This window comes from Helianthus annuus, chromosome 12 (assembly GCF_002127325.2).
Source record: "Helianthus annuus cultivar XRQ/B chromosome 12, HanXRQr2.0-SUNRISE, whole genome shotgun sequence".
In the NCBI taxonomy this organism is placed as follows: domain Eukaryota; kingdom Viridiplantae; phylum Streptophyta; class Magnoliopsida; order Asterales; family Asteraceae; genus Helianthus; species Helianthus annuus.
The window spans coordinates 155,622,435-155,649,522 of NC_035444.2; the positions used below are offsets into that span (position 1 = coordinate 155,622,435).

The 27,088-nt window shown below is 35.0% G+C and overlaps 2 long non-coding RNA genes across 3 annotated transcripts; both read right to left on the bottom strand.

Moving 5' to 3' along the window:
- Positions 1 to 10,417: 10,417 nt before the first annotated feature.
- On the bottom strand, positions 10,418 to 14,880 carry LOC110897140. 2 transcript variants are annotated; one of them, XR_004873891.1, is made up of 7 exons: positions 14,559 to 14,880; positions 12,801 to 13,042; positions 12,348 to 12,402; positions 11,453 to 11,512; positions 11,312 to 11,355; positions 10,825 to 10,897; positions 10,418 to 10,679 (listed from the first exon to the last, which is right to left on the bottom strand). It is a non-coding gene; the product is annotated as an uncharacterized LOC110897140 (long non-coding RNA). The 2 variants fall into 2 exon arrangements; XR_004873890.1 differs by having other exon boundaries at positions 11,312 to 11,512.
- Positions 14,881 to 19,471: 4,591 nt separating this feature from the next.
- Positions 19,472 to 23,054, bottom strand: LOC110896000. Its single transcript, XR_002567567.2, has 3 exons — positions 22,620 to 23,054; positions 21,738 to 21,799; positions 19,472 to 19,741 (listed from the first exon to the last, which is right to left on the bottom strand). It is a non-coding gene; the product is annotated as an uncharacterized LOC110896000 (long non-coding RNA).
- Positions 23,055 to 27,088: the final 4,034 nt, after the last annotated feature.

The following is a 27,088-nucleotide window of genomic DNA, read 5'->3' on the forward strand; positions in this document are numbered from 1 at the left end:
CGTACACCTGTTTGTTCGTTTTTTGTTTACCTAGTTATCACCCTTAGTAGCCCTGTTGAGCCTAGTTACCTTTTCGTTTGTCCACCTAATGTGAATTGTTTGATACCGACCGTGAACGACAAATTATGAACAACTGAAAAAGAAAAAAAAAGAGAAAACAAAGAAAAGAAAGAAAAAAAAGAGAAAAAAAAAGAAAGTTTTCTTATTATTGTTTATGTTCTTGGGTAGAAACCAACCCATGATGTTTGCAAATAAAGTTGTCACGGTTTGGTCGTTTGTTTGTTCGCCACATAAAAATATAAATATAAGCAAAAAAATCTCCTACCTGTAGCCAAAGCCCAAAACCGAAAGTCCTTTTGATATGTGTCGTGTTATATGATACAGTGGAGGTGTGATTGTCATACAAGCTTATGATTTACAGAATTTCATGATTGGTTTTGAGTGTTATACATACGAGCACATTACACGCTAGTTCAGTTTTAAAACCGAGAGGAGAGTTTATTGTGAGGGGCGTGTAGCATGTGTTGTAATCCTAAGCATGTTAGTTCTGAGTAAACAAGTCTTAAGTTTTAGAAATTGCATCAATTGCTTGTCAGACTGTCAATCTCGATTGTGTTAGTCTATGGGACGGGTATGATGTCACAGCCCCCGATCCCTATCTCCCGGGAACGGGCGGCCGCGAGCCAGTTGCGGTGGTATCATATTATTAATTTATTTATCCAATTTGGCAGCGGAAATTTTCATCAGGACCGTAGTTAGGAAATATTAAATCAGAGTAAACCACCATATTTTATAATATTAAACACATGGGTAAAACCCAAGTTTTTATTACAAACTGAATTACAGGGATAACTCCCACTTTATTGAAATAAACGCTTTCTTTTATTTAGGTAACTTCTATTGCCACTTTTCCAAGCCTCCAGTGCTCTCCAGCTGGCTTCTATTTGGCTTTCACATTTCGTTACCTGAAACGCGTTTTAAAAAGGTTTTGTCAGTGGGAAATACTGGTGAGTGAATCCCAGTTTAATCAAGTTTAAATAAAAAGTCACAGTGAACAGTATTGAGGGCGCATCCGCAATTACATTTGTTTCCAAGTTATACCAATTATCACCCGTGGTACTGTCGACACCCGACTTGTGGTAATGTTACTCCATAACCAGGTTGTAACAAATTTTGTATACAAAACCCCAACATACCCACGATAATTGTATTCTTACAAATACTCAATAACTGTCATTCGCATGGAAAAGTATGTAAGGTTTTGTAAAAGCATTTAACAAAAAGTGGATCAACTCACATTGCTGTTTTAGGTTATCCTTTATGGTTTCCTGGTGAATATCTATAAGTTACACAAATGCACGTGTGTTAGTATAATAACCCATTTTAACATTAGTAATACCCTCCCCGAGACGGCATTCCAACGACTACGTCGGGCAGAACCACGACAGCCGTTACGGAACCCTAGATCAATCGGGCAGCGTATCTAATACGTCTCCAGGGGTTATAATACTTACAACAGAGCAGAACCTCGCTAATTTAGGGGGTATTGGACTCGGGTATAATGCCCACTATTTAGAATTTAGAGAGACAGAGAGAAAGTTGAACGAAACAGACTGAAGGCCGATGGCCTCCATTTATAGGGCTGTAATCGCGATCTCTCGCGGCCCGCATGGAGTTTGGCCAGGCCTTACGCGGCCCGCATTGACTTAGGTCAATGGCGTAGCTTGGCTGGGTCACCCCCTAGGCTTGACACGCTTCGGACACGTGGCCGCACCGGGCTGTGCCACAATTCTGGGCACTCGCGGCCCGCATGGACTTAACCAAACTTGTACGCGGCCCGCCTGAACTAAAGAAATCAAAGAAATCTGGTTACACACTCGCGCGGCCCGCATAAGCTTGAGGTGAGGCCCTACGCGGCCGGCCTCAGCTTAATAATTATTGTTTTTATTTATTTTATATAGTATAATCTATTTTGGGGCTCGGTTTTCACATACGGGGTGCATATAAAGACATATTGGGTTATTTTAAGATGTATTGGGGTGTCAGAATTATTATGAGAGGTGTCGGTTTTACCGAGGGTTGTTATATCCTCCCCACCTTGTTTTAGAGCTCGTCCTCGAGATCTACTGGAACAAGTGTGGATATTTCTTTTGCATTTCGGATTCAAGCTCCCACGTGTACTCGGGTCCTCTTTTGGAGTCCCACTTTACTTTGACTAGAACTAGTCTTTTGTGCTTGAGATTCTTGATTTTCCTATCTTCAATTTGCAGAGGCTTCTCCACAAACTTGAGTTGTTCATTAACCTCTATATCCTTAAGAGGTACTACGAGTGATTTGTCAGCTAAACACTTTTTGAGATTAGATACATGAAACACATCATGTATTCCTGCCATTTCTTCTGGCAGTCGAAGCTGATAAGCTACAGGTCCTATTCTTCTGACAATTTCAAAAGGTCCAATATACCTGGGACTTAGCTTTCCTCTTTTGATGAATCTTACCACTCCTTTCCAGGGAGAGACTTTCAATAATACTTTATATCCTACTTGAAATTCTAATGGTTTGCGTCTGTTATTAGCATAACTCTTCTGTCGATCACGTGCTGCTTTTAGTCGTTCCTTGACTTGAATAATTTTGTCGGTTGTTTCTTGTACTATCTCGGGTCCAGATAGTTGCTTTTCTCCAATTTCTGCCCAACAGACTGGGGTTCTGCACTTTCGTCCATAAAGTGCTTCGAATGGTGCAGCATTGATACTTGTGTGATAACTGTTATTATAAGAAAATTCTATCAAAGGTAAGTGTTCGTCCCAATTACCTCCGAAATTAATTACACAAGCTCTAAGCATGTCTTCCATTGTCTGAATCGTTCTTTCGCTTTGCCCGTCCGTTTGAGGATGATAAGCGGTGCTTAGGTTTAGCTTAGTTCCCATTGCTCTTTGAAAACTTGACCAAAAATGAGAAGTAAAACGGCTATCTCTATCAGAAACAATTGATAAAGGAATGCCATGTAAAGAAACGATTTCATTTACATACAATTTGGCTAATTGTTCCATGCTAAAGGTTTCCTTCATTGGTAAGAAATGAGCTGACTTGGTTAATCTATCTACAATCACCCAGATTGTATCATTACTTTTTCTGGTTTTGGGTAATTTGGTAACAAAATCCATTGTTATCAATTCCCATTTCCAAACTGGTATTTCTAATTGTTGTAACAAACCTGAGGGTTTCTGGTGTTCAGCTTTAACTTGTGAGCAAGTTAAACATTTAGAAACATAAGCTGCTATGTCCTTTTTAATTCCTATCCACCAGAAATTCTTCCTTAAATCCTGGTACATTTTATCACTTCCTGGATGCATCGTATATTTAGATTTATGAGCTTCTTCTAATATACGGTGACGTAAGTTTCCTAAGTTAGGTATCCACATTCTCTTTTTATGGAATCTCCAAATTCCATCCGTTCCTTGTTCTAATTCCTTAATCATTCCTTTTAATTTTTCAGTATCTTCTTTGATTACTGATTCTTGTGCTTCTCTAATTTGTTCATTTAAATCTACTTGCAGATTTAATTTAAGAGAACGTACCCTTTTTGGCTTTTCATAATATTTTCGACTTAAAGCGTCAGCCACCACATTGGCTTTTCCTGCATGATACTGGATATCACAGTCATAATCACTAAGCAATTCCATCCAGCGTCTTTGTCTCATATTCAACTCTTTTTGCCCGAAAACATATCTTAAACTTTTATGATCTGTGAATATGGTAAACTTACTACCGTAAAGATAATGTCTCCAAATCTTAAGGGCAAAAATTATAGCTCCTAATTCCAAATCATGGGTTGAATAATTTTCTTCATGACTTTTAAGCTGTCTAGAGGCGTAAGCTATAACCTTTTGACGTTGCATCAGCACACATCCATAACCTAATTTAGAAGCATCACAGTAAATTACAAAGTCTTCATTTCCTTCTGGTAATGCTAATATAGGTGCATGGGTTAATCTTTGCTTAAGGATTCTAAAAGCTTCTTCTTGTTTTTGTCCCCATTCAAACTTAACAGATTTACATGTTAACTTAGTTAAAGGAATGGCTATCCTAGAAAAATCTTGAATAAATCTTCTATAATAACCGGCCAATCCTAAGAAACTTCTAACCTCGGTTGGTGACTCAGGGGTTTTCCATTTAGTGATTGCCTCGATTTTTATTGGATCTACATGAATTCCTTCATGATTCACTAAATGTCCGAGAAATTGTACCTGTTCTAACCAAAACTCGCACTTTGAAAACTTAGCATAAAGCTTTTCTTTTCTTAACAAACTTAAAAGTAAGTGCAAGTGCTTTGCATGCTCTTCTTTACTTTTAGAGTAACTTAGAATATCATCTATGAAGACAATTATGAATTTATCCAAATATGGCTTACATATTCGGTTCATCATATCCATAAATGCGGCTGGGGCATTGGTTAAACCAAATGGCATGACAGTAAATTCATAATGACCATACCTTGTTCTGAATGCGGTTTTAGGAATGTCCTCTTCCTGTACCTTTAATTGATGATATCCTGATCTGAAATCGATTTTAGAGAAAAATCGAGCTCCTTGAAGTTGATCAAACAAATCATCGATCCTTGGTAATGGGTACCGATTCTTAATTGTGACTTTGTTCAATTCACGGTAGTCAATGCACATACGCATTGATCCGTCCTTCTTTTTAACAAATAAAATCGGCGCTCCCCATGGCGATGAACTTGGCTGTATAAATCCTTTTTCCAATAATTCGTCTAATTGTTTCTTCAGTTCTTGCATTTCAGCGGGTGCTAAACGGTAAGGTGCTTTAGCAATCGGTGCTGTCCCTGGTAGTAGATGGATTCTAAATTCAACTTCTCTGTCTGGCGGTAATCCTGGCAATTCTTCTGGAAAGACATCTGAAAATTGGGATACTACTGGGATATCTTTTAATTCTTTTCCTTTGGTGTCAGTGATTATAGAAATCAAATACATTATAGATCCTTTTCTTATATAACTGGCAGTTTTCATCACAGAGATGAATTTAGTGGATCTAAAGGGTTTATCTCCTTTAATTGAGATCTTTTCACCTCTTGGTGATTTTAATTGAATTGTCTTTTGATCACATAAAATACTGGCTTTATTGGCTATTAACCAATCCATTCCTAACACTACATCAAATCCAGCCAGATTCATTGGGTAAAGGTTTGCCATAAATTTTTGATTAAAAATTTCTATTCTTGCTCCCTGCAAGATTTCAGAAATCCTAACAGTTTCTCCATTTGCAGTTTCTACTAGACATTCTTGTGGTTGTTTAGTTAATGATTGATTTAGGAGTTTGCAAAACGAAGTATTAATAAAACTTTGGTTTGCACCAGAGTCAAATAATACTTTAGCAAAAATATCATTAACTAAAAACGTACCAGCAATGACGTCCGGAATTAGTCTAGCTTCGTCTGCAGTTAGTACGAATGCTCTAGCATTTTTAGGATTCTTGTTGTTTGCAGCTGGAGTCAACTTTGGGCAGTTTGTCCTAATATGACCTTTTTCTCCACAGTTGTAGCACATTCCATTACTGGCTTTTCTTCTGCAATTTTCTTCCTTGTGACCTGGCGCCTTACAGTAATTGCAGTAAGTAGAGCATCTTCCAGAGTGCTTCTTCTTACAGTTCCTGCAGTAGGGTGCAGAGGTAGAATCTATATTTCTACAGTTAGAATTCCCAGAACGGAATTCTTGAGTAAGCATTTGGGTTAAATTCCTCCTCTGATCTTCTTCCCTAGTACGGATTAGCTCATCTGTCAAGGTATTGGCTAGTTCTACAGCTTCTTCTATGGTTTGAGGTCTAGCTGCCTTGACTACATGCCTAATCTCCCCAATTAATCCCCAGATATAACGGGAGATTAACACTGGTTCAGGTGATGCAAGGGTTGGTACCATCCTAGCATATTCAAAGAATGTGGTAGTGTAACCTTTACTGTCTACCCCGGTCATTCTTAGATTTAGAAACTTATTTGCTATTTGTTCCTTTTCATTGGGAGGGCAGAATTTCCTTTCCACCATGTTCTTGAATTCCTCCCATTCCATGTTATAAACCCTATCACTTCCTCTTGACTGGAGGATAGTGTTCCACCATTCTAAGGCTGCATTCTTAAACAAATTTGAAGCAAACATTATTTTATCTTCTTCCGCACACTTGCTTATTTTCAAGACTGCCTCAGTTTTCTCTATCCAGCGTAAAGCTGCAATGGGTCCTTCATTGCCCGAGAATTCTATTGGTTTGCAGGACCAGAATTCTTTATAAGAACAACCATGTGGCATGGTTCTTCTTCTTTTAGGAATGGGCGCTTGAAGTATAAATCCATTGTTCACGCTGTTTTCCGGTTCAGTTGGTCGCTTACTGCTATGCTTACTTCTATTATTCGCTTCTTGAACCGTTTGAATAATAAATGGCATCGCATCTATGATTCCCTGTGCCACAATATGCTGAACGGCACTATTGTCCATTTGGTTTCCGTTGTTATTGTTGTTCAGATTCTCGTTAACCACGTTATTGTTACTCTGGTTATCGTTATTCAGATTATCTTGATTTCCCTCGTCGGCCATCTGAATTTTAAACATTTACCAGATATTAATATCACAAATAATATTCGAACATAGCTAATCACATGACACGCACTTTTTAACCAAAGGCGTCGAGCATTGCGACTTTTACTCTTTTTATATAGTATGCATCAATACACACCAGTACAGAAATTAAAATTACAGTACCGACTGAAATATAAAGCTACAATACTAATAGTATGCATCTGTAGTTTTTTTTTTCTAACACATACACACATATATTATTTTATTATTATTATTACTGTTTCTACCATCACCTTCACTGATATGGATTCATCCAAAAATCCATATTGCGCTCGTCGTACTTCCAGACGAGGCGCTCTCCCACCTGTCGCATCCTTTCACTACTTTCTAGAATTTCCTCCCCAAACGTCCTAAGTTCTTGGACATTATCTGCACTCATTGGGGGTGCAGGTTCTAGGACTGGGTTTGGAAACTGAGGTACGGGTTCCTGATACGGAGGCATAGGGGTCTGGTACGGGTATGGATTCTCTAAAATTTCCCTAACGTATGCATCACTAATGTTGTAGGGATCTTGAGGATCTAACCCTGGATAAGCTCCTAAGTTGGGCATTGGCACATTTTCCTGTATCGGGTTTTGTTGCGCATAGTCCCTAACCTCGTTCCACCAGGGGTCGTAATTGTTTGGGTCTAGAGGATCAGGTGCAGGTATCCTAGGTATCTCCTCTGGGTTGTAATCAGGCATTTCTATCTGGTTTTCTACTTCCATGGGTTGATCAGGATTTTGTGGTTGTGGTGCTAGCATTTGTTCCAGGTTTGGGTCAGCAGCAGTGGTTGCTAAAATATGGATATTAGCGATACCCCTATTGAGCATATCCTGATTATAAGCATCAGTTTCTCTTTTTGCTGCGGCTAACACTCGCTGTTCCTGCAACTTTTTCATTCTTTTCCTACGCTCGTGCGCTCCCCTACTGAACCATCCCCTCTTTTTCTGAGGAAATGGCTCTTCAGACTGAGCCTTAAACACAAAGATCCCTTCTTCTGTGTCAGCAGAATACCCTGAGAGGGCAGGCTGAGAAGAGGAGGTACCTTCGCTCCTAGGCGAACCAGACAGTTGACGATAGGCGTCAGAAGGTCCTTGGTCACTCATACTGTAAACTAACAGATAGTCAGATAACACATAACAAGTAAATACAATTATGCACGTATTTCCGTAATTTATTTCCTAACAATTTAAATTTTGATGTCAGCGGAACACTTCTGTGGCTGAATCAGTGGCATAGCTCTGATACCACCTTCTGTCACAGCCCCCGATCCCTATCTCCCGGGAACGGGCGGCCGCGAGCCAGTTGCGGTGGTATCATATTATTAATTTATTTATCCAATTTGGCAGCGGAAATTTTCATCAGGACCGTAGTTAGGAAATATTAAATCAGAGTAAACCACCATATTTTATAATATTAAACACATGGGTAAAACCCAAGTTTTTATTACAAACTGAATTACAGGGATAACTCCCACTTTATTGAAATAAACGCTTTCTTTTATTTAGGTAACTTTTATTGCCACTTTTCCAAGCCTCCAGTGCTCTCCAGCTGGCTTCTATTTGGCTTTCACATTTCGTTACCTGAAACGCGTTTTAAAAAGGTTTTGTCAGTGGGAAATACTGGTGAGTGAATCCCAGTTTAATCAAGTTTAAATAAAAAGTCACAGTGAACAGTATTGAGGGCGCATCCGCAATTACATTTGTTTCCAAGTTATACCAATTATCACCCGTGGTACTGTCGACACCCGACTTGTGGTAATGTTACTCCATAACCAGGTTGTAACAAATTTTGTATACAAAACCCCAACATACCCACGATAATTGTATTCTTACAAATACTCAATAACTGCCATTCGCATGGAAAAGTATGTAAGGTTTTGTAAAAGCATTTAACAAAAAGTGGATCAACTCACATTGCTGTTTTAGGTTATCCTTTATGGTTTCCTGGTGAATATCTATAAGTTACACAAATGCACGTGTGTTAGTATAATAACCCATTTTAACATTAGTAATACCCTCCCCGAGACGGCATTCCAACGACTACGTCGGGCAGAACCACGACAGCCGTTACGGAACCCTAGATCAATCGGGCAGCGTATCTAATACGTCTCCAGGGGTTATAATACTTACAACAGAGCAGAACCTCGCTAATTTAGGGGGTATTGGACTCGGGTATAATGCCCACTATTTAGAATTTAGAGAGACAGAGAGAAAGTTGAACGAAACAGACTGAAGGCCGATGGCCTCCATTTATAGGGCTGTAATCGCGATCTCTCGCGGCCTGCATGGAGTTTGGCCAGGCCTTACGCGGCCCGCATTGACTTAGGTCAATGGCGTAGCTTGGCTGGGTCACCCCTAGGCTTGACACGCTTCGGACACGTGGCCGCACCGGGCTGTGCCACAATTCTGGGCACTCGCGGCCCGCATGGACTTAACCAAACTTGTACGCGGCCCGCCTGAACTAAAGAAATCAAAGAAATCTGGTTACACACTCGCGCGGCCCGCATAAGCTTGAGGTGAGGCCCTACGCGGCCGGCCTCAGCTTAATAATTATTGTTTTTATTTATTTTATATAGTATAATCTATTTTGGGGCTCGGTTTTCACATACGGGGTGCATATAAAGACATATTGGTTATTTTAAGATGTATTGGGGTGTCAGAATTATTATGAGAGGTGTCGGTTTTACCGAGGGTTGTTATATATGACTTGGGACTTAAATTGTTGAACTGGTTAAGCGGCTTAGAGGTGTTGTTACTATGGTGCGTAGTTCCGTATTGGTTTGCTTGAGGACAATCAAAGGTAAGTGTGGGGATGTGATGTGAGGGTGTTTAATCATGTTTTAAAGTGTTTAATTATGAGGTTTTACATGATTATGTGTATGAAAACGGGTTACTTTGAGTTGATTTTGATTTACATGTACTCGGAGCATAACGGATGGCTTTTGGAGCTTGACGGAAGGTTTTCGGGAAGCATTATGGAGTATTGGAAGCATACACACAAGTTGGAAGGCCAAAATATGAAAAACAGGAAGTTCGGTAGCAATCGGCGCCACTAGGTGCTGATTTCAGCGCATCACAGAAGGAAATCATAGTTCAGCGCACTAGGCACTAATTTCAGCGCACTGGGCGCTGAACCCAGACCTGACTTGCGAATTTCTTGTTTTTCCACCATATTTAAGCACAAACATTCCCCAAACGAAATTATCATTAACCCTAGCCGTTTTCCACTTCCCAAGGACGAATTTTGGAGTTCCAAACCTCAATCCAATCATCAATCATCCAATTCCTCATCAAGATTGAAGATCAAATCAAGAACACGAGCGGCTAAACCACCCGTGATCATCTCCGGGACTAGGGTTTGTGTTAGGAACCGGGTTGACTTAGTTTTACAAACTTTTGGATTAAGATTTGACTAATCATTCGGTTAGTTTATCTTTATTGTTTATTTGTTTTTTATTAAACATTGTTGGATTATCATTTGCATACTTGTTCATCAGTTATTTGGTTTTGTCATCAACAATTGGGATTAAATTCTAAGTTGTCATTGTTCTTCAACCTTTAACCATTGAACTTGTTCATGTTTATGAAATCTAGGATTGGTAATTATCTAGGTTACTATTCAGTTGCATCAATCTTTCGGTTTCGATCGTGGATCATTGCAACCAAATATATTATCCGTTAATTATTTATCAAAACAATAGTTAGCAAATCATGTCTATGTGATTTCCAATTGGTAGTAAATAGGTACCCGTGTTTCTACACAACCTGAAAACCCGGAGATTGTTCATTTTTCTCATAATTGTTTACAACCACATCCATTACATTTGTTTTTCTAATAACTCTCTTAATCAGCAAAAAGCAATTAATTTAGAAATAGATGATAATTAAAACAACGAGCTTTCACACTTTCCACTGATTCCCCGTGGATTCGACACCCTACTTGCCCTTTACTAGTAAAAGGTGAATAGGACACTTTACTTTATTTTTGACCGACCTTACGACATCGATCACCTTCCTAATCTGAAATCCCCTAGGATTCCAGACTAACATTGAATCTGCAAAATAAATTATAATTATTTTAAGAGTCATGTTACAACTCTTCCAACTGGATATAAAACCACACGTGTTATGGAGTAAAATCATCGTCTTTGATCAAATTTAAATTTATTTATATCAACAAAAATAAAATCAGAAGTGTACCTTGTGAGCCACTGGAAGCCTTCTAAAAGATCTCTCATATCTTTTCACATAATCCTCCGAGGCTTCTGAATAGCTGCATCAAACGATTTGAGAAAATATGAGTTATTCGTACTTACTGGATTTAGGAATGAGTGATATTTAGTTATACATATAATCCACCACAAAACTTGTCATTCGGCTCAGCCATGTTTAGATGGTTATAAGAAGGTTGGGGGTCATACCCCATGCTTTCAGGCGTCTTCATCGAACATAGTTCTATTTCGAGTGAAGGAGTGAAGGTGATTGTTACTTATTCTGTACCAAATCAAATGAGCTTTCTTTGCATTTACATAATATGGTTTTAAAATGAAACATGACAACCAAATGTTTGTTAAGCCAGTTGTTTAAGATGACAAAACGAATGGTCCGGCTAGTTCTGTAATGGATCAAAACCTATTCTTGTATATATCAAAAGAATAGAAATAGGTGAACATGAATATGGTAATACCTATCGAATCTCTTTTTGTTGGCCGCAAAGAGTTTAATGTTGTTCTGTTCAGACACACCGAGAGTTGTTGTGAGATGAGTGAGCGATTGAAACGATCAAGCGAGTAATGTTTCCAAGAAAAAAATATATCATATAGCCTACATATTTTAAGGAAGAAGACATTGAAGCTGGAAGCCCATCAATTTCTCTCCCAAACATATTCTACACAAATAGAAAAGTTAGCTTACATATGAACAAAGACTAAAATTTAAAAGTTTCATAACAATTATATGTCAAATTAATTCACATTTCCTTTTTCCTAAAACGGGCATCCAAATTTTGTATAGATTTAAACACCAATCAATACTTAACAGGTTATTCAAGTTTTGTAGTGATTCATGGGCCAAATTGATTTAAAAAAGCATGCACTCTATAAACTGTACAACCACGAACAAAAATGGTGTTAGGCTTTTTTTAGGGTATCGAAGTAGAAAGACGAAAAAAGGAAATGCATATGTGTGCAAATAAAAACATCGTTAAGAAAGAGCTTAAATGGCTGGCTCAATCTTTTGGGAGGCCAAAAGCGCATAACAAAGCTGGGGCCTTTTTTGAAAATAATCTACCTTCGATATGCTGTAAGCATAGAACAATACTTAATACATACGGATCATGAATAACATCAAATACTTAAACGTACGAAAATACAAATAAGAAAATACATGTAAATTAGAATAAAAAATAAGCAAAATCAATATTCACATCAGGTACTTCATTTAAGAGGTACTTCATTTAAGTTAATTTGTATACTTGAGTAGAAACTTTTTGACCAATAAAAAGGAATAGCCTTCCAACTCTTATTTAGAACTCAAAAGAAGGGAATATAAAACAGTAAAAGAAAAGCTAATTGAAGTCTAATATCAAGGTTTAGAGCACTCCAATACTCCAAACAATAGGGATTAATAAACACATTTGTTACAAAAGATAACTCGGTGACAAAAATTATCGTAAAAGAGCAACGATAATGAGAAAAATAAAGGATGATTAAAAAATATAGGACCTGAAGCCTTCTTGTGCTAACCCCGCATTCCCGAATATCTCTCTAATCCTTGTACCTACAATACCAAAATTTACCACCTGTGTCTTAAACTTAATATATCGTGTATCGTAACCGTAACGTAACCTAACCTAACCCTTACCTTTTCTTTCTAATATTCAAAAATATCATATCAATTAGTCAAAATAAATAAACATATTTTCTTGTACACATTTTTTCCTCAATCCAATACCAAAACAAATCAATTCACCAATCACATTACCCTACAATCATTAACTCATGATTATATCAACCCATCATTTTAAGTCAACATTAATCACTTAACATAACATAGTTATTAGTGAACTGTATATACAACTGAAAGATGCACCTTAAGCAATTCAAAAAGCATGACATGATAATTGAATCTCAAATAAATATATATAACATGAACAACCTGTGTGATGTAATGCTTACATGTGCTAAGCTGGAAAGCATTATTAGGCATATGAAAGTCCGTTGCTAGATATGCTGAAAGAACTGACTTTCATCAGAGTAGCAATGAGAAGGGGGGCCTTAGGTGAATCATTGACTGCAAATTTCTCATACATAAAACGGCTATCAACGATTGAATTTTCTGTTGGGACTATCTTGTAGCATTAGCAACTCTTCACGCCAACTTGATTTCAGTAGCATTCATGGGACCCATCCTTCTTCACCTGCTAAAACAATATAATTAGAAGCAATAAAAAGCCAAGTATTCAAGCACAAACTGATCGGTGCAGCCACCGATTCCGGGTTTGGTGTGTTTTCAAAACATTGTTTTTTACATAAAAACCAAACGCCTATAGTATGAGCAATAAGTATCATGGTTAATTACTATTATAAACTCAAATATCAATGTTAATACACACACACATGATTAGAAATAATTATACATGGTAAAATAATTTATTTACCTTACGAAGAGAACCGTAAGAGGAGAACGGTTTTGCCTCTCAAACTGATCGGACCCAAAGTGATAAGAGGGATTACATATGAGAGGTATATTGCCGCTCAAATCACAATTGTGAGGAGTATTAAGTTGCCAGGTGGCAATTAGTGGATTAAATTTATGCCAAGTGCCACTAAAATGTATTGTTTTAATATAGATAATAGATCATTTTATCATCAATCCTTTATTTTATTTACCAATGAACATAATTGTTTAGCAAACTATATTTTTTTCATTCACATTTCTATTTTACTGATTCTTTTGTATATTGAAATAAAAAGGCACTTTTCATAAAATAAATATATAGTTCAGAAATCATTTTCGTATAATGCAAAAAATAGAATAGTTTTATCAAATATGTGATTTTTTTTAAATCAGTGTTAAAAGTTACATATTTTCCCCACTTATATTAATTAAAATAATAAATGTGGTTAATCTTCTTTTTGTGTGTTGGTAAACTGGAAACAAAAATATGTAAAGTTAATATGTACAACTTAATTCCTTTTATCCCATCTCATTTCTAATAACACTTTTATGACAATAGTTTCGAAAAGTTATTCCTGTTCACCTTGCTCCCTAAGTAAAATTTGATCTTGTTTAATAAGGTAAAAAAAAATTGATTAAAACCTAGATAAATCGCGTGTGTAGGAATGGTTCATTGATGAACTTATAAAATACTGAAGGAAAAATTACTAATACCACTTATTAGGCGGTGTCCTTTTTAACGAATTTTGACAAGTTTTGCCCTTTACAAGTAATTTTGTTGCACGTTTTGTCCTTTAGGCTTAACCCAGTTAGATTTTTTTGTTAAATCTTGTCATCCAATGGTATTTTAGTCTTTTTACCCATTTATTTAATATTATTTAAAAGAATAAAACAAAATATTTTAGGGTTGACTCTTGAAATAAATGGGTAAAAAGACTAAAATACCCTTGGATGACAAGATTTAACAAGAAAAATTAACTAGGTTAAGCGTAAAGGACAAAACGTGCAACAAAATTCCTTGTAAAGGGCTAAACTTGTCAAAATTCATTAAAAAGGACACCGTCTGATGAGTGGTATTAAGATAAAGGACAAAACATGTAATTTTTCCAATACTGAACAAGGATGGGATCACATTCCAACCTATTATTAACTTCAATTATTAATTTATATTCAGTGACCTATACCCTTGTTAATTATCATCCAAAGTTTTAACATAACATGTTTCTCAAAGTTCACATGAAAAAAAAATGAGTTACCTTGTCGAAACTCAATACAAGGTTATTCTCTCGAAAAAAGCGGTGAGACCCTGGTTCAAATTGGAAGGGACTATATGCTTGATTGATGTGAGCCTAGTTCACATCGGAAGGTAAGGTACGCGTCAAATTCCACCTAGACAAAGAGAATTTAAAGTGACTTGTTGGTAAGCAAATTAGAAGAAAAGGGATTGGAGTGTAGTATGCAGCTAGCTTGAGAGAAAATGAGGTTAAGAAAACTTCAGGTGAGTGGGTATATATATAATGTGATTAAGATTAAGGTGATACAATTCATTGGTTTGATTCAATGTATATCATCTTTATATCATATCACAATCACACAATCCTAAACCCCATGATATGTACAATGTTAGTGGTGGGGTTTAGGATTGTGTGATTGTGATATGATATAAAGATGATATACATTGAATCAAACCAATGAATCGTATCACCTTAATCTTCATCACATTATATATATACCCACTCACCTTGAGTTTTCTTAACCTCATTTTCTCTCAAGCTAGCTGCATACTACACTCCAATCCTTTTCTTCTGCTTTTCTTGTGACAGATTAAACAAGCGTATCGAAGTGAAATACGCGTGAATCTTTGTTAAAGATTCGAACAAAAGATGATTGAGAAATGGAAGAAGAAGAAGAAGAAGAAAAGGGTTTGTGTGTTCTTGTTTGTTGTGTTTTAACACTTTAAATTCCCACAAACAAAGGGTTTAGTTAGAAACTTTGGATTGAAATAAAGCAAAAGCAATGAGCTAGTTATGGAATCAAACACTATGATTTAAATTTAGAATCTAGAATAATGGAGGAAAGAGCTTTGCTTTGTAAAGAAGAAAAGAATGCACATATTGACATACATATCTACTAAATGTTTGAGTTTACCTTTTTAATAAATAACAATCCAAATAATAAGGTGATGCATATTTTAAATTACAATCAATCAATAAGGGTGTAACGGGTGTAATGCCAGGATAGCGTGTGATGAAGGGTCACGGTGCGATAACACCGCCATCATCCCCTAAAATCAATTGCTAAACGAAGAAATGCAAAGAGGAGTCAGCGAAGGCTTTATGTCTTTTTTTCGACCGTTGCGCATTTTCAAACGGCTATAACACCGATGGGTTTAAAAAAATAATTACATTTTCTAATTTAAACCAAACCATTCATAAACCAAAACTATTCTCAACCACACCATTTCTCTTCTTATACAAACCTAAAAGGTTAGTTTTAATTTTTTTTATCTTAATTATGTAACTTCTAATTTCAAGATTAAATAAATGTATTTTTTAGTCGGGTTTAAAATAATGCAAATTTTAATTTTAACATAAATAAACGTAATATTTGATTTTTAGAAATAAAAAAATGAAATGGACTAGGGATGAGCATATACCGAATTTCCCGTACCGTTTCTTTTTTGGTACCGAATCGATATCCACTTTTTGGCCTTTTCGGTACCGGTATTTTACCGAATTTTACCCTTAAATAGTGATACCGGTACCCATATTTGGCAAAATTCGATACCAGCACAGAGCTCAACCCCAAAATGAATTAAACACCCCTTACATTTGAGTTAAATTTTCTTAAACTGTGTAGATGAGAGAATTTTTTAACGTAAGTGGTATTACCGACACTATGACACACAATTTTTTTGGCACATAGGGATTACGAATTAGTTTTTATTTTGAATTATAAATACAAATGTTGTGTATATGTAAGCGGAACCTATATACCAATTTTAAACAATAACATAAAAAACAACTCTATATATAAGTTGAACATCTAGTCAAAACAAACATTTGAAATAAAAAAGAGATTCACTCATAGATATAAAAAATAGATAAACGTCAACAGAGCCGTTCTCGAGAACACTAAAAAAATTATGGTTAAGAGAAAATGAATTAAAAAATTAAAATCTTAGTGGTTGAGCCAAGACTTGAACTTGAAACCTCTACATTACCTTAAGATTGTTTTTACACTCCATCACCAACACTCTATTGCATAATAAATTGATGCATACACTAAATATATAATTATATATAAATAAAAGCTTATAAAACTTTTCGGGCGCTTTGAAAATTTGGGCCTCGGGCGACAGCACGGTTTTGCCGACCCAAGAGCCGGCCCTGGAAGATAGCACTGGCCTAATCTCCTTTTAACAACGTCATTATTGTAAAGAAGATAACACTGGACTAATCTCCAATTGCTTAACTTTTCAACACACAATTAACACTTTTGATCGGCCCACTTCCTAATCTCTATTTGAATTATATGTTGTAGTTTTTTATGATGTGTGGTAATATGGTACGAAGAACATGGAATCATAAGAAATTAAGGATGCTACCATTTCACTAAGTAACAACATAACTAGAAAAAAGCAAAAAGACATGCAATGACAACCCACCATTAGTTATCTCATGCATGGCATGCATGTACAAGCATAGAATCCATTTGCCTTTTTAACATAAAAGGCCAAACAAATGTATTCCATACAATCCTTTTTAGCAGCCCCTTTATTGTAAAGAAGAGACCACTCGCCTAATCTCCAGACTCCAAATCCAATTGCTTAACTTTTCAATACACGTACAATTAACACCATTAGTCCCACTTCCTAATCTCCTGCCTATTAACATTTTTCTTTAGATAGTTTTTTTCAGGGCCATCTCCAAGAACGATAACAAAATTTTGGGTCTCGGGTGAAACAAAAAAATTGGGTCCACTTATTATAATATAAACTCATCATATATATATATATATATATTAAGAAACCACAATACAAAATAAACAAAACAAACCAAAAGTGGTGTAGTTTGATAAAATATGTTACCCATGTATATATAAATATGTGATTCAAATTAGTGATGTTTTTAGGCATAACATGTCGCCTAATCTCACTTTATAAAACGTTAATATTGTTTTTAGAAAATGAATCATTACAAAATCATTAACTAAAAATAAAGGTTAATCATGGTTAAGACTATAACCATAAACATTAACCAATGAATCATATAATCATCTTGTTAACTTGATCAAACTGTTAATTAATTAAGTGGGTTGATAAATAAAAACGCAGGAGACTAATAGTTGAAAATTGTTTAAATAAAAATGCACAGGAGGGGATTAGAAGTCATGAGCTTGGTTTTCAAATTTGAGTGTCTTAACCATTGAACTAGCTTCATTTTTGGTTATTGAACTCATTTATTAAATATTTAACATAACAGTGCTCACTTAAAAATCTAGGCCTTGAAATTTTGTCGGGCCCTATTAACCCTTTGGGCCTTGGCATCTGGCCGGGCTGCCCAACCCTAAAACCGGGTCTGAACGTCAAACAATAATGTCAATAAACGAAAATAAAGATCTAAAGAGGTTGACGACACACATTGAACAAAATAAAACAATCAATAGTCCAAACTGAAAATGCATAAAATCATCTCGAGTATTTTCCGTTCTTTGAGGTTGGATGGTTAAATTCCCTGTTGCAAACATCATCCACATCCTTGAAGTTACTTTGAGTTGTAGAATTACCCATAGTTGAGTCGCTTTCAAAGTTGTAAACATCAAGCAGTTTACGCTTGCTTATTTTATTTTCATAAAACGTTAAACAGATTTTATCACCAATGTTATTTGCATCATCATTTTTAACAGTGCTAATAGGAGTTACATTTTTGTCATCTTTATGGATGTTTCCCTAGTAAGTAATAACCAAATGTTGATTAAATAGAAATATTTAGTAATGTAATAATTTCTTGATTGTATAACTAATACCTCTTTAACCTTCCAAATTTTTTTGAGCTCTTTAATAATTGAGTTATCATCACTAATGTTTGTAACACCATAAACTTTATGAAAAGTTGCCAAGTTATTACTTGTTATCTCAATCTTAAAAGCAAACATCTTCCCAATCATGTGTTTAAATCAACTACAAATCTAATGTAATCAACATCCTGAAAAACATCGAATTATAGTATTTCATATATAAAACATTAGTAAAAAATGAAACCATAAAAATCTATTATATAAAATTTGAATTTTAAATATTCATACAACAATTGTGTTTTCCTCGATCAATTGTTTTGCAGATTTAAGTATGACTTTCTCAATAAGTTAGTCAGTCGGACGATGAAATGATATTATCGAAACATCACCACTAATGTCTTCAACTTGAAATTTGATCTTGAATCTGGTGAAATTTTGTAAATAAAAATTATAAAAATACGATTACTTAATATAATATTAAATATGCATAAAAATAAATTACTTAGTATATTAACCAAAAAAAACCCGAAAAAGTATAGTAACGATTTTAGAATACGTTGCCACCGGGTCTACAATTATTTAAGAGGTTTTATCACTTTATGCTTTTAAGACTACACCACTTTATGCTTTAAGACTACACTTAATTGACGTATGACTCGTTTGACATTTGTATACATGTGATTCCTTTTGTTTTAAGCTATACTTTTAAGATTCAACATAACCTGAATTGACAAGTCGATTTTTTTCAAATTTGTTAAAGATTAAAAAGTGGCATTTTTGATATTCGGATTTGTATTTGTGTTCAGTTGAAGTGTTCTCTATTTATCCTAATTATTCTGTTAATTAAACACTTTTTTCTGTTATTTTGCAGCCATGGTAACTCTCACCAAACAGTGGCGAAGCTTGACCTGAATGGTAGGGGGTCGAAAACGTATATACCCAAAAATTTCTATACGAAAACTACACATATAACACTACTGAGCGAAAAGTTCATCCCCCCCTCTATACTTCGCCCCTGTCACCAAATCTTTTTGTTGTAAGATAGTGGCTTGAAATCGGGCTAGTTATATACGAGAAGCCTCTTTTTTCTTCTAATTACAAATCACGTAAAGAAAACAAAACTTCAGGTTAGACGATGACTACGTGTTTGTAATATAGAACTAGAGCTATCATAAGCATCATCGTCATTGTTTAGGTTTACATCTCTTGATTGTTGTATTCCAGTGACAAATACATGGTCTACTGTAACACCCCAACCCCGCTAGGGCTGACGTGTCACTCTTACAGATATCAAAACTAAAACCAATCCATAACATTAAATAAAATATCCTAATTACATTTATTACAGTACTGAAATATAGAATCTTGACCAGCAACTTCCTAACGCTCATCACTGAAATCCCAGATCATCCCATATTACCTGTAAAACAAATAGGAAAACACAAAAAGAAAAAAATACGGCTGAGCCAAAAGTTGCTCAGTAACGGAGAAATCAACAGTACCAGTAAAGTCATATCAGCAGAAGCAAAACACAATAGAACGGAACAGAACTGAACTGAACTGAGACTGAACTAAAACAGTCATTGACACGATTACAAAAAAACAAATGCAGGCACATCACTAATGCAGAAACTGATACACGAACCGATCTGAAACTGTGACGGAAACTAAAACAAAAACAAAAGTAAATGCTATACATCACCGATACCGAACCCAACCCAAAACTGATGTTGAGACTGATACATTATTGGCCATAATGACTAAAACGATTTATCTTGTATAAACGAACTTATTTTAAAACATCGTTTAACTAATCTAGTATTCATATAAAAGATTTTCTGACCTATCAAATGAAACGTTTGAACAACTTAAATACTAATAATTATCTAATATTTTGAACAACATTAAATAATACTATTATTGTCAAAACAAGATACTTGGCAAAACTAATTTTTTTTTTTATAAACGTATGAATTTAATCAATAAAATAATTTATCAAATTTCATAACAGGTCATTATTAGACAAAATAACTAATTTTCTAACTCTGAAACTTACATTTAAGAATTAGAATAACTCAAATAACCTGGATCTCAAAACGTAATTTTTGTGATAATGTTGTAAACCGACATGGGAAGGCGATACATAAACGAAAACAAATACGTAAACCGAAACATTTTGAATACCATTTAAAAATCCACTAACCTTTAAAAGAAAAGAACTGTCAAAATTATCATCTTTAAATAAATGTTTGGATTAAGATTATTATTTATTAATTCATCATACTTCATAAGTGATTATATAAAAATAACTATTTTTATAGCATTGGAGGTTTATATTTAATAACCAAATTAACGGATAACCTAAGTTCAAAAGTAGAATAATTCGATTCTTACAAAACTCATTAAACCGATCGAGAGAATTGACACAAAACAAAGACATAGTCAACGACAAGTATAGAACAAAAATTGAATCAAATAATGAATACAGGTACTGACAGATACAAACTATACGTATAACACGGAAATCGAAATCCAAATTGAGACTCATACTGGGACGAAACTAAAACAGACACCGAGTCAAAACAGACATAACTAATATAGAACATAATCGGATACTGAACATAGTTAGAAGCATGATTGACTCACTATCGGAACCATGACCAGACGCGTACGAAACATATCACGTACATCAGAACATATACTGAACATAATCAGAAGCATAACCCGATACATGACCGGAAGCATAATCAGATGCGTACAAAACATACCAGACATATCGGAACAAATACTGACATATTCACATACAGAAACATATACTAACTTACACGATAGATGTATATCAACAGAACAAATCGTGTAACACAGAAGCACCCAGAGCTACAAACAAACAGACTGGTACACAGGTAGCTACTCTTATGTACCTATGAGACGGTGAGTGTGGCGTATACCCATTATTCCATCTCCAGACAACAGACTCAAACTCATAGCTAAGATCGATCTATACGCCTCTAGGGGCCAAGGTGCTACACAAGCACGAGCTAGAGACGCCGTGAACTTTTATTACGCACTCTCACGATAAGTGCCATGCCTTTGACGCCCAAACGGCAAGCCAGACATGCTCGGGTGACAGAGTACAAATACTAAGGCCTTGTAAATAATTAACAGGCAACTAAAATAAAACTAACGGGAACATGCGACCATGAATACAAGTCTGAGGTATGGCATGCTACAGCATAATAATAATAATCAAAGCAGAGGATACCAGAGATAACGGACAATTTCCAAAACACTAAAAAGTATCAAAATAACATAATAAAGAATTATTGAAGACCGACCACGATGGAAAAATCCGTACTACAAAGTAACGGATACAAATTTATATTTATACTATGATGAAAATGAAACAGAATCCGTACCTTTGTTTGCAAGCGCAGCAAAAACCCACAAATCGAACTGTCCTTAAAAATAATACGCAAACCTAAAATTCGTATCTTTAAGATTAGTCTTATTATAATCTATTTATTTTAAAAGAATTCGTCAACTTTTCCGGCAATCGCGAACAAAGGTTACCCGACATAATTTATTAGCCTTGTTTTCCGGGTCGCTCACCACATTATATTTTATATATATAAAGAGGGAAGGTGATCGATTTACTCATTTTAGCTTGCAGTATAATTTATATTAGTGGTTAAAACGAAATTTTGTAGAAAGTATAATTTTTCTTAACCTTTTCTAATGACAGCATAAGATTTTAGGAATGCTAATCATAGACATCTAGAACTATTTTAGCAAAAATAATCCTTATAAAAATGTTGAGACTTGTAATATCTGCTACATAAATCTTTTTTTTTTTAATAACCTTTATGGGTAGCTATAGAATTTCGTAAATAGGATTACAAATTCAAAGTCAATATAAATTTTACTAAATATTTAATTAGACACAAGTCAAAACTAGTTAAAAGAGTTTGCTTGATTGTTTTAATATTTTTTTTTCAACCTTTATGCCTACACACCAGATCATATACAAGGTACACACCCTACACATTCACACATTTAGAACACACACACATGAACACACCAGGTGACACACACATACGTACGCATCCACATCAAACACACACATACTCAACATTGCAAAATACGAATCAAACTCAGTTCCTCTACTCGTAATTAGCTAGCCAAAATCAAACCAAAACAAAACCCAAACCCTTGATCGCCAGAAACAACCCACCCTTAACTCAAATCGGAAGCCTTAACGGAAAAGAAATCAAACAAACAAAGACAGTTGGTTCGTCTACCTTGTAGATCGGAACGACGAGAGAAAGCCCGGTAACGATCACGTTGCCGGTGGGCTGCGACGACTAACAAACGGGCATAAATGATGGTGGTTTCAATCACGGAGTAGATCGGGAATGATGGGAGGCGATAAGGCTGCGGTGGCCATGACGGTGCGGCTGCTCTGATTCGTGACTAATAGGGGCAGCGAGGGTGGCCGGACTCGTGTAGAACGGAGGCGATCCATACGCCCAAGCAGAAAGTTGAGAGTTGTGAGGCTATGTTGGTCACGGTGGGATGTATCTGTTTCGCGCTAGACGGTGGTGTTGCGACTATCTTGAAGTTTTTTTTTTTTTCACCGGCAAAGTGTGACGGCGGTTAAGGTTGTACGACGATGAAGCCGGTGACAATGTGGGAATGGAATGGCGGCTGCTAGGTTAAGAACATGACTCCTTTCTCAAAAGGGAAGATGAGATTTATTTAGTTATATCTTTCAAATCCTACCCTAGACTATTAGACAATTCACAAATAAATTATTTAGTTTAATTTGAACTTTATATAAAAATAAAACTTTAAACAATCAGTTAAATAAGAAAAGTTAATTAAAATTTTAAATATCAATTGTTAAATAATGCTCAGTAAACAAAATTTTTTTGTTCAATTAAAGTCGCTAATTAATTAATTTATTTTCCGAACACGTTAAATTTGTTTTAAGCTCGACATAAAAGATCGATATTTAAATATTTTACGGTTTCGGAATTTTGTGTATTACATCTACACTATGGCCTCAAAGGCTGAACTGGTCTTTCATGAGGATACAGACTATTTTGAACTGGTAACAAATGTCTACAAAGGCCTTGCTGTAAACTGTTCAAGTGCTAGAAATGTAATGGATATGAATGCTGGTCGTGACGGATTATTGTTTATGTTATTTCTTATTATATGCTAACGAGGTCAATTCTTATTATATGTTGTTGAGCTCAATAACCGGCTCGATTAGAAAGCGAGCCTAACTCAGCTCGACTCTGTTTGGCCCGCTCGTTAGCTCGGCTAAGTTTAGCTCAAATTGTTTTACTTTTACTATATTTTTAATTTTTCTGTACATATAATGTTATAAAACTGGTACTGATCAGAACTGTAAAATTAATCAGAAACAGAAATAACAGAAGGTAATAAAATGCAGAAATAATAAATGAGTGAACCGGGCTCGTATTTGACATAATTCCCTTAATAGGAGTTACATCTTTGTCATCTTTATGGATGTTTCCCTAGTAAGTAATAACCAAATGTTGATTAAATAGAAATATTTAGTAATGTAATAATTTCTTGATTGTATAACTAATACCTCTTTAACCTTCAACTTTTTTTGAGCTCTTTAATAATTGAGTTATCATCACTAACGTTTGTAACACCATAAACTTTATGAAAAGTTGCCAAGTTATTACTTGTTATCTCAATCTTAAAAGCAAATATCTTCCCAATCATGTGTTTAAATCAACTACAAATCTAATGTAATCAACATCCTGAAAAACATCGAATTATAGTATTTCATATATAAAACATTAGTAAAAAATGTAACCATAAAAATCTATTATATAAAATTTAAATATTAAATATTCATATGACAATTGTGTTTTCCTCAATCAATTGTTTTGCAGATTTAAGAATGACTTTCTCAATAAGTTAGTCAGTCGGACGATGAAATGATATTATCGAAACATCACCACTAATGTCTTCAACTTGAAATATGATCTTGAATCCGGTGAAATTTTGTAAATAAAAATTATAAAAATACGATTACTTAATATAATATTAAATATGCATAAAAATAAATTACTTAGTATATTAACCAAAAAAACCCGAAAAAGTATAGTAACGATTTTAGAATACGTTGCCACCGGGTCTACAATTATTTAGGAGGTTTTATCACTTTATGCTTTTAAGACTACACCACTTTATGCTTTAAGACTACACTTAATTGACGTATGACTCGTTTGACATTTGTATACATGTGATTCCTTTTGTTTTAAGCTATACTTTTAAGATTCAACATAACCTGAATTGACAAGTCGTTTTTTTTTTCAAATTTGTTAAAGATTAAAAAGTGGCATTTTTGATATTCGGATTTGTATTTGTGTTCAGTTGAAGTGTTCTCTATTTATAAGGTTTCACCTTATAAATAGCCTATCTTTTTGTTCCCACACCAATACGGGACAAGGTGAATTACCAACTTGAGACTTTCATTCACACTAGACTTCCAACATATAAGATATTACAAAAAAAAAAAAAAAAAAAAACGATTATTATGTAGATGCATGTAGAGTGCAAATGGATATTTATGGCATATTTGGGAATTCATCCTAATAAACTTATATTGTATATTTTATTGAAATTTGACACTTATTTTGTGTTTGGTTGAACTTAATTTTAGTTTGTAATGTTTTAGGTTAACTTATTTTGGATATGTTTCTTTAAATATCTATTAATAATTTAGACTATTGAATTTTCAAAGATATCTTTTAAATTTTCATTTTAAAATCGTTCAAAGATATCTTTTAAATTTTCTTTTTAAAATCGAGCTAGCTCGGTTAAAAACTAAACCGAGCTTTAGCTTCAAGTTTCAACACAGTTTCAAATATGAGCCGAGCCGGCTCGGTTTATAATTGAGTTCAACCTGAGCTTGCCCTGGCTCGGCTGAAAAAATATGTCTTTCATCTTTTTACAAGGTAAGTAATTTGTAATTGACATTTTTGTAACACCTTGAAAATTTGTGTCCAATAAAGTATAAACACGTGTCATAAGCTCTGAACGTGAGAAAGAATACTTTAGAGGGACTAAAGTTGACAAACAGGGAAAACTATGTGAATATAAAGGTCCAAGGTGTCAACAATGGATAAATATATTCTAAAATAGCCCTACATAATGTTTATACCTTCCAACGAATAAATCATGGATCATACGAAGCGAAACATAAAGGAAAGTGAGGAATTACAAACTACAGGGGCTAAAAGTGTCAACATGTGCAAAGTATACCTCTGAGTGACCTTTTGGCAGACCCGAAGCTTTGTAACGATAAAATATACTCACTAGAATATGTGGTTAAAATTTCATAAAGTTTCGTTATCGTATGAGAAAGTTATGATCAAATTCGTGTTCGAGGGGTTAAAAGCGTCAACATTGAATTCTATGGCCTTATGAGTGGTTACAAGGTTAGTCAAGGACTTAACCAAGTTAGTAAAAGTCCCAAGGCCCTTAAAAATCAAGTTTGGAGGCTGAAATGGCAATTTAGAAGCTCAAAACCACGTTACAAAGGACCAGGGACCAAAAGTGCAAAAGATGAAACTTGTTTGGCAGGTTTTGCCGGTCCAGGCGGCCCGCATTAGAATCGCTTATACCCTCACGCGGGCCGCGTCAGGGTGCCAGCGACAGAAAACATTTGGCAGCTGCCAGTTCAGGTCTGTAACCGACTTCAATGGCTTGTTTTCTAATACCAGAGCATCTCCAATGGTTTTTCATGCAATAGGGGCACTTGTCTTCATCTGGTTACATTCATAGACTCTTGTGGCACCATCCTAGAAGATTAAATTCACTATATAAGAACCTTAGTTGTAACCATTTGATCACCCACTTTCAAAAATTCACTTCTGGAGCTCTCTGGACTTCAAGCTATCTTCCTAGTGATCTCTAATCTCAATTAGGACTCTTGTAAGTGTCCTTAACCCTTCCTAATTCGTTTTAGCTTAGTTAATTAGCTAAAAGTCAAACCATCGTAATTAAGGTTTGACTTCGTGATTAATTAAATTTTGCTCTGTCAAATCACGAATTAAAAGTACCTTTAAGTAGGTAATTATGTGGGTAACAAACCCTTAAAAGGGTAATTCCAGATTCCCACTCTAACTATGTTAATTGTCGAGTCAAAGCTTATATTAAAAAGTCAACAGAAAGGTTATTTGCGATTTAATACATAATTAGCAATGTAGGATGCATGCAACCTGTTTAATCATTAAAATAACTTGGTAATTAATGTAAGAACATGTTCCAACATGTTCAACTCGACAATTTTCAGTTTAGGCTCGGTTTGGAACCGAAAGTCGCAAAGTTTGACTTCTGCTTTGACTTTCAGTTCTGACCCATTTAAGCCAAGATTAGGATTGCCTTAGAGCTTCTTTTGAACCTATTTACATGTTAGTATAACTCTCTAAGATTATACAACTTGGTTCATTAGATATCCTATTCACATGCATGTTTCCGTTAATCGCTCATATGTTGACCATTATGCCCATTTGACCTTAAAACGGGATTTTTGAAAATATAAAAGGGTAGGCACCTTAGCTACTGATTTATAAACTTGCACCCAAAATTTGAAGTCAGTTTGAGGTCTAGATTAAGAGTTATGCTCAATAGCGTAATTAAGAGCTTCTTTACTAATTAAATGGCGTAAATTACGTATAGCCTATCAAAACCCAAATTTTTATACCAAACTTTTTACCCA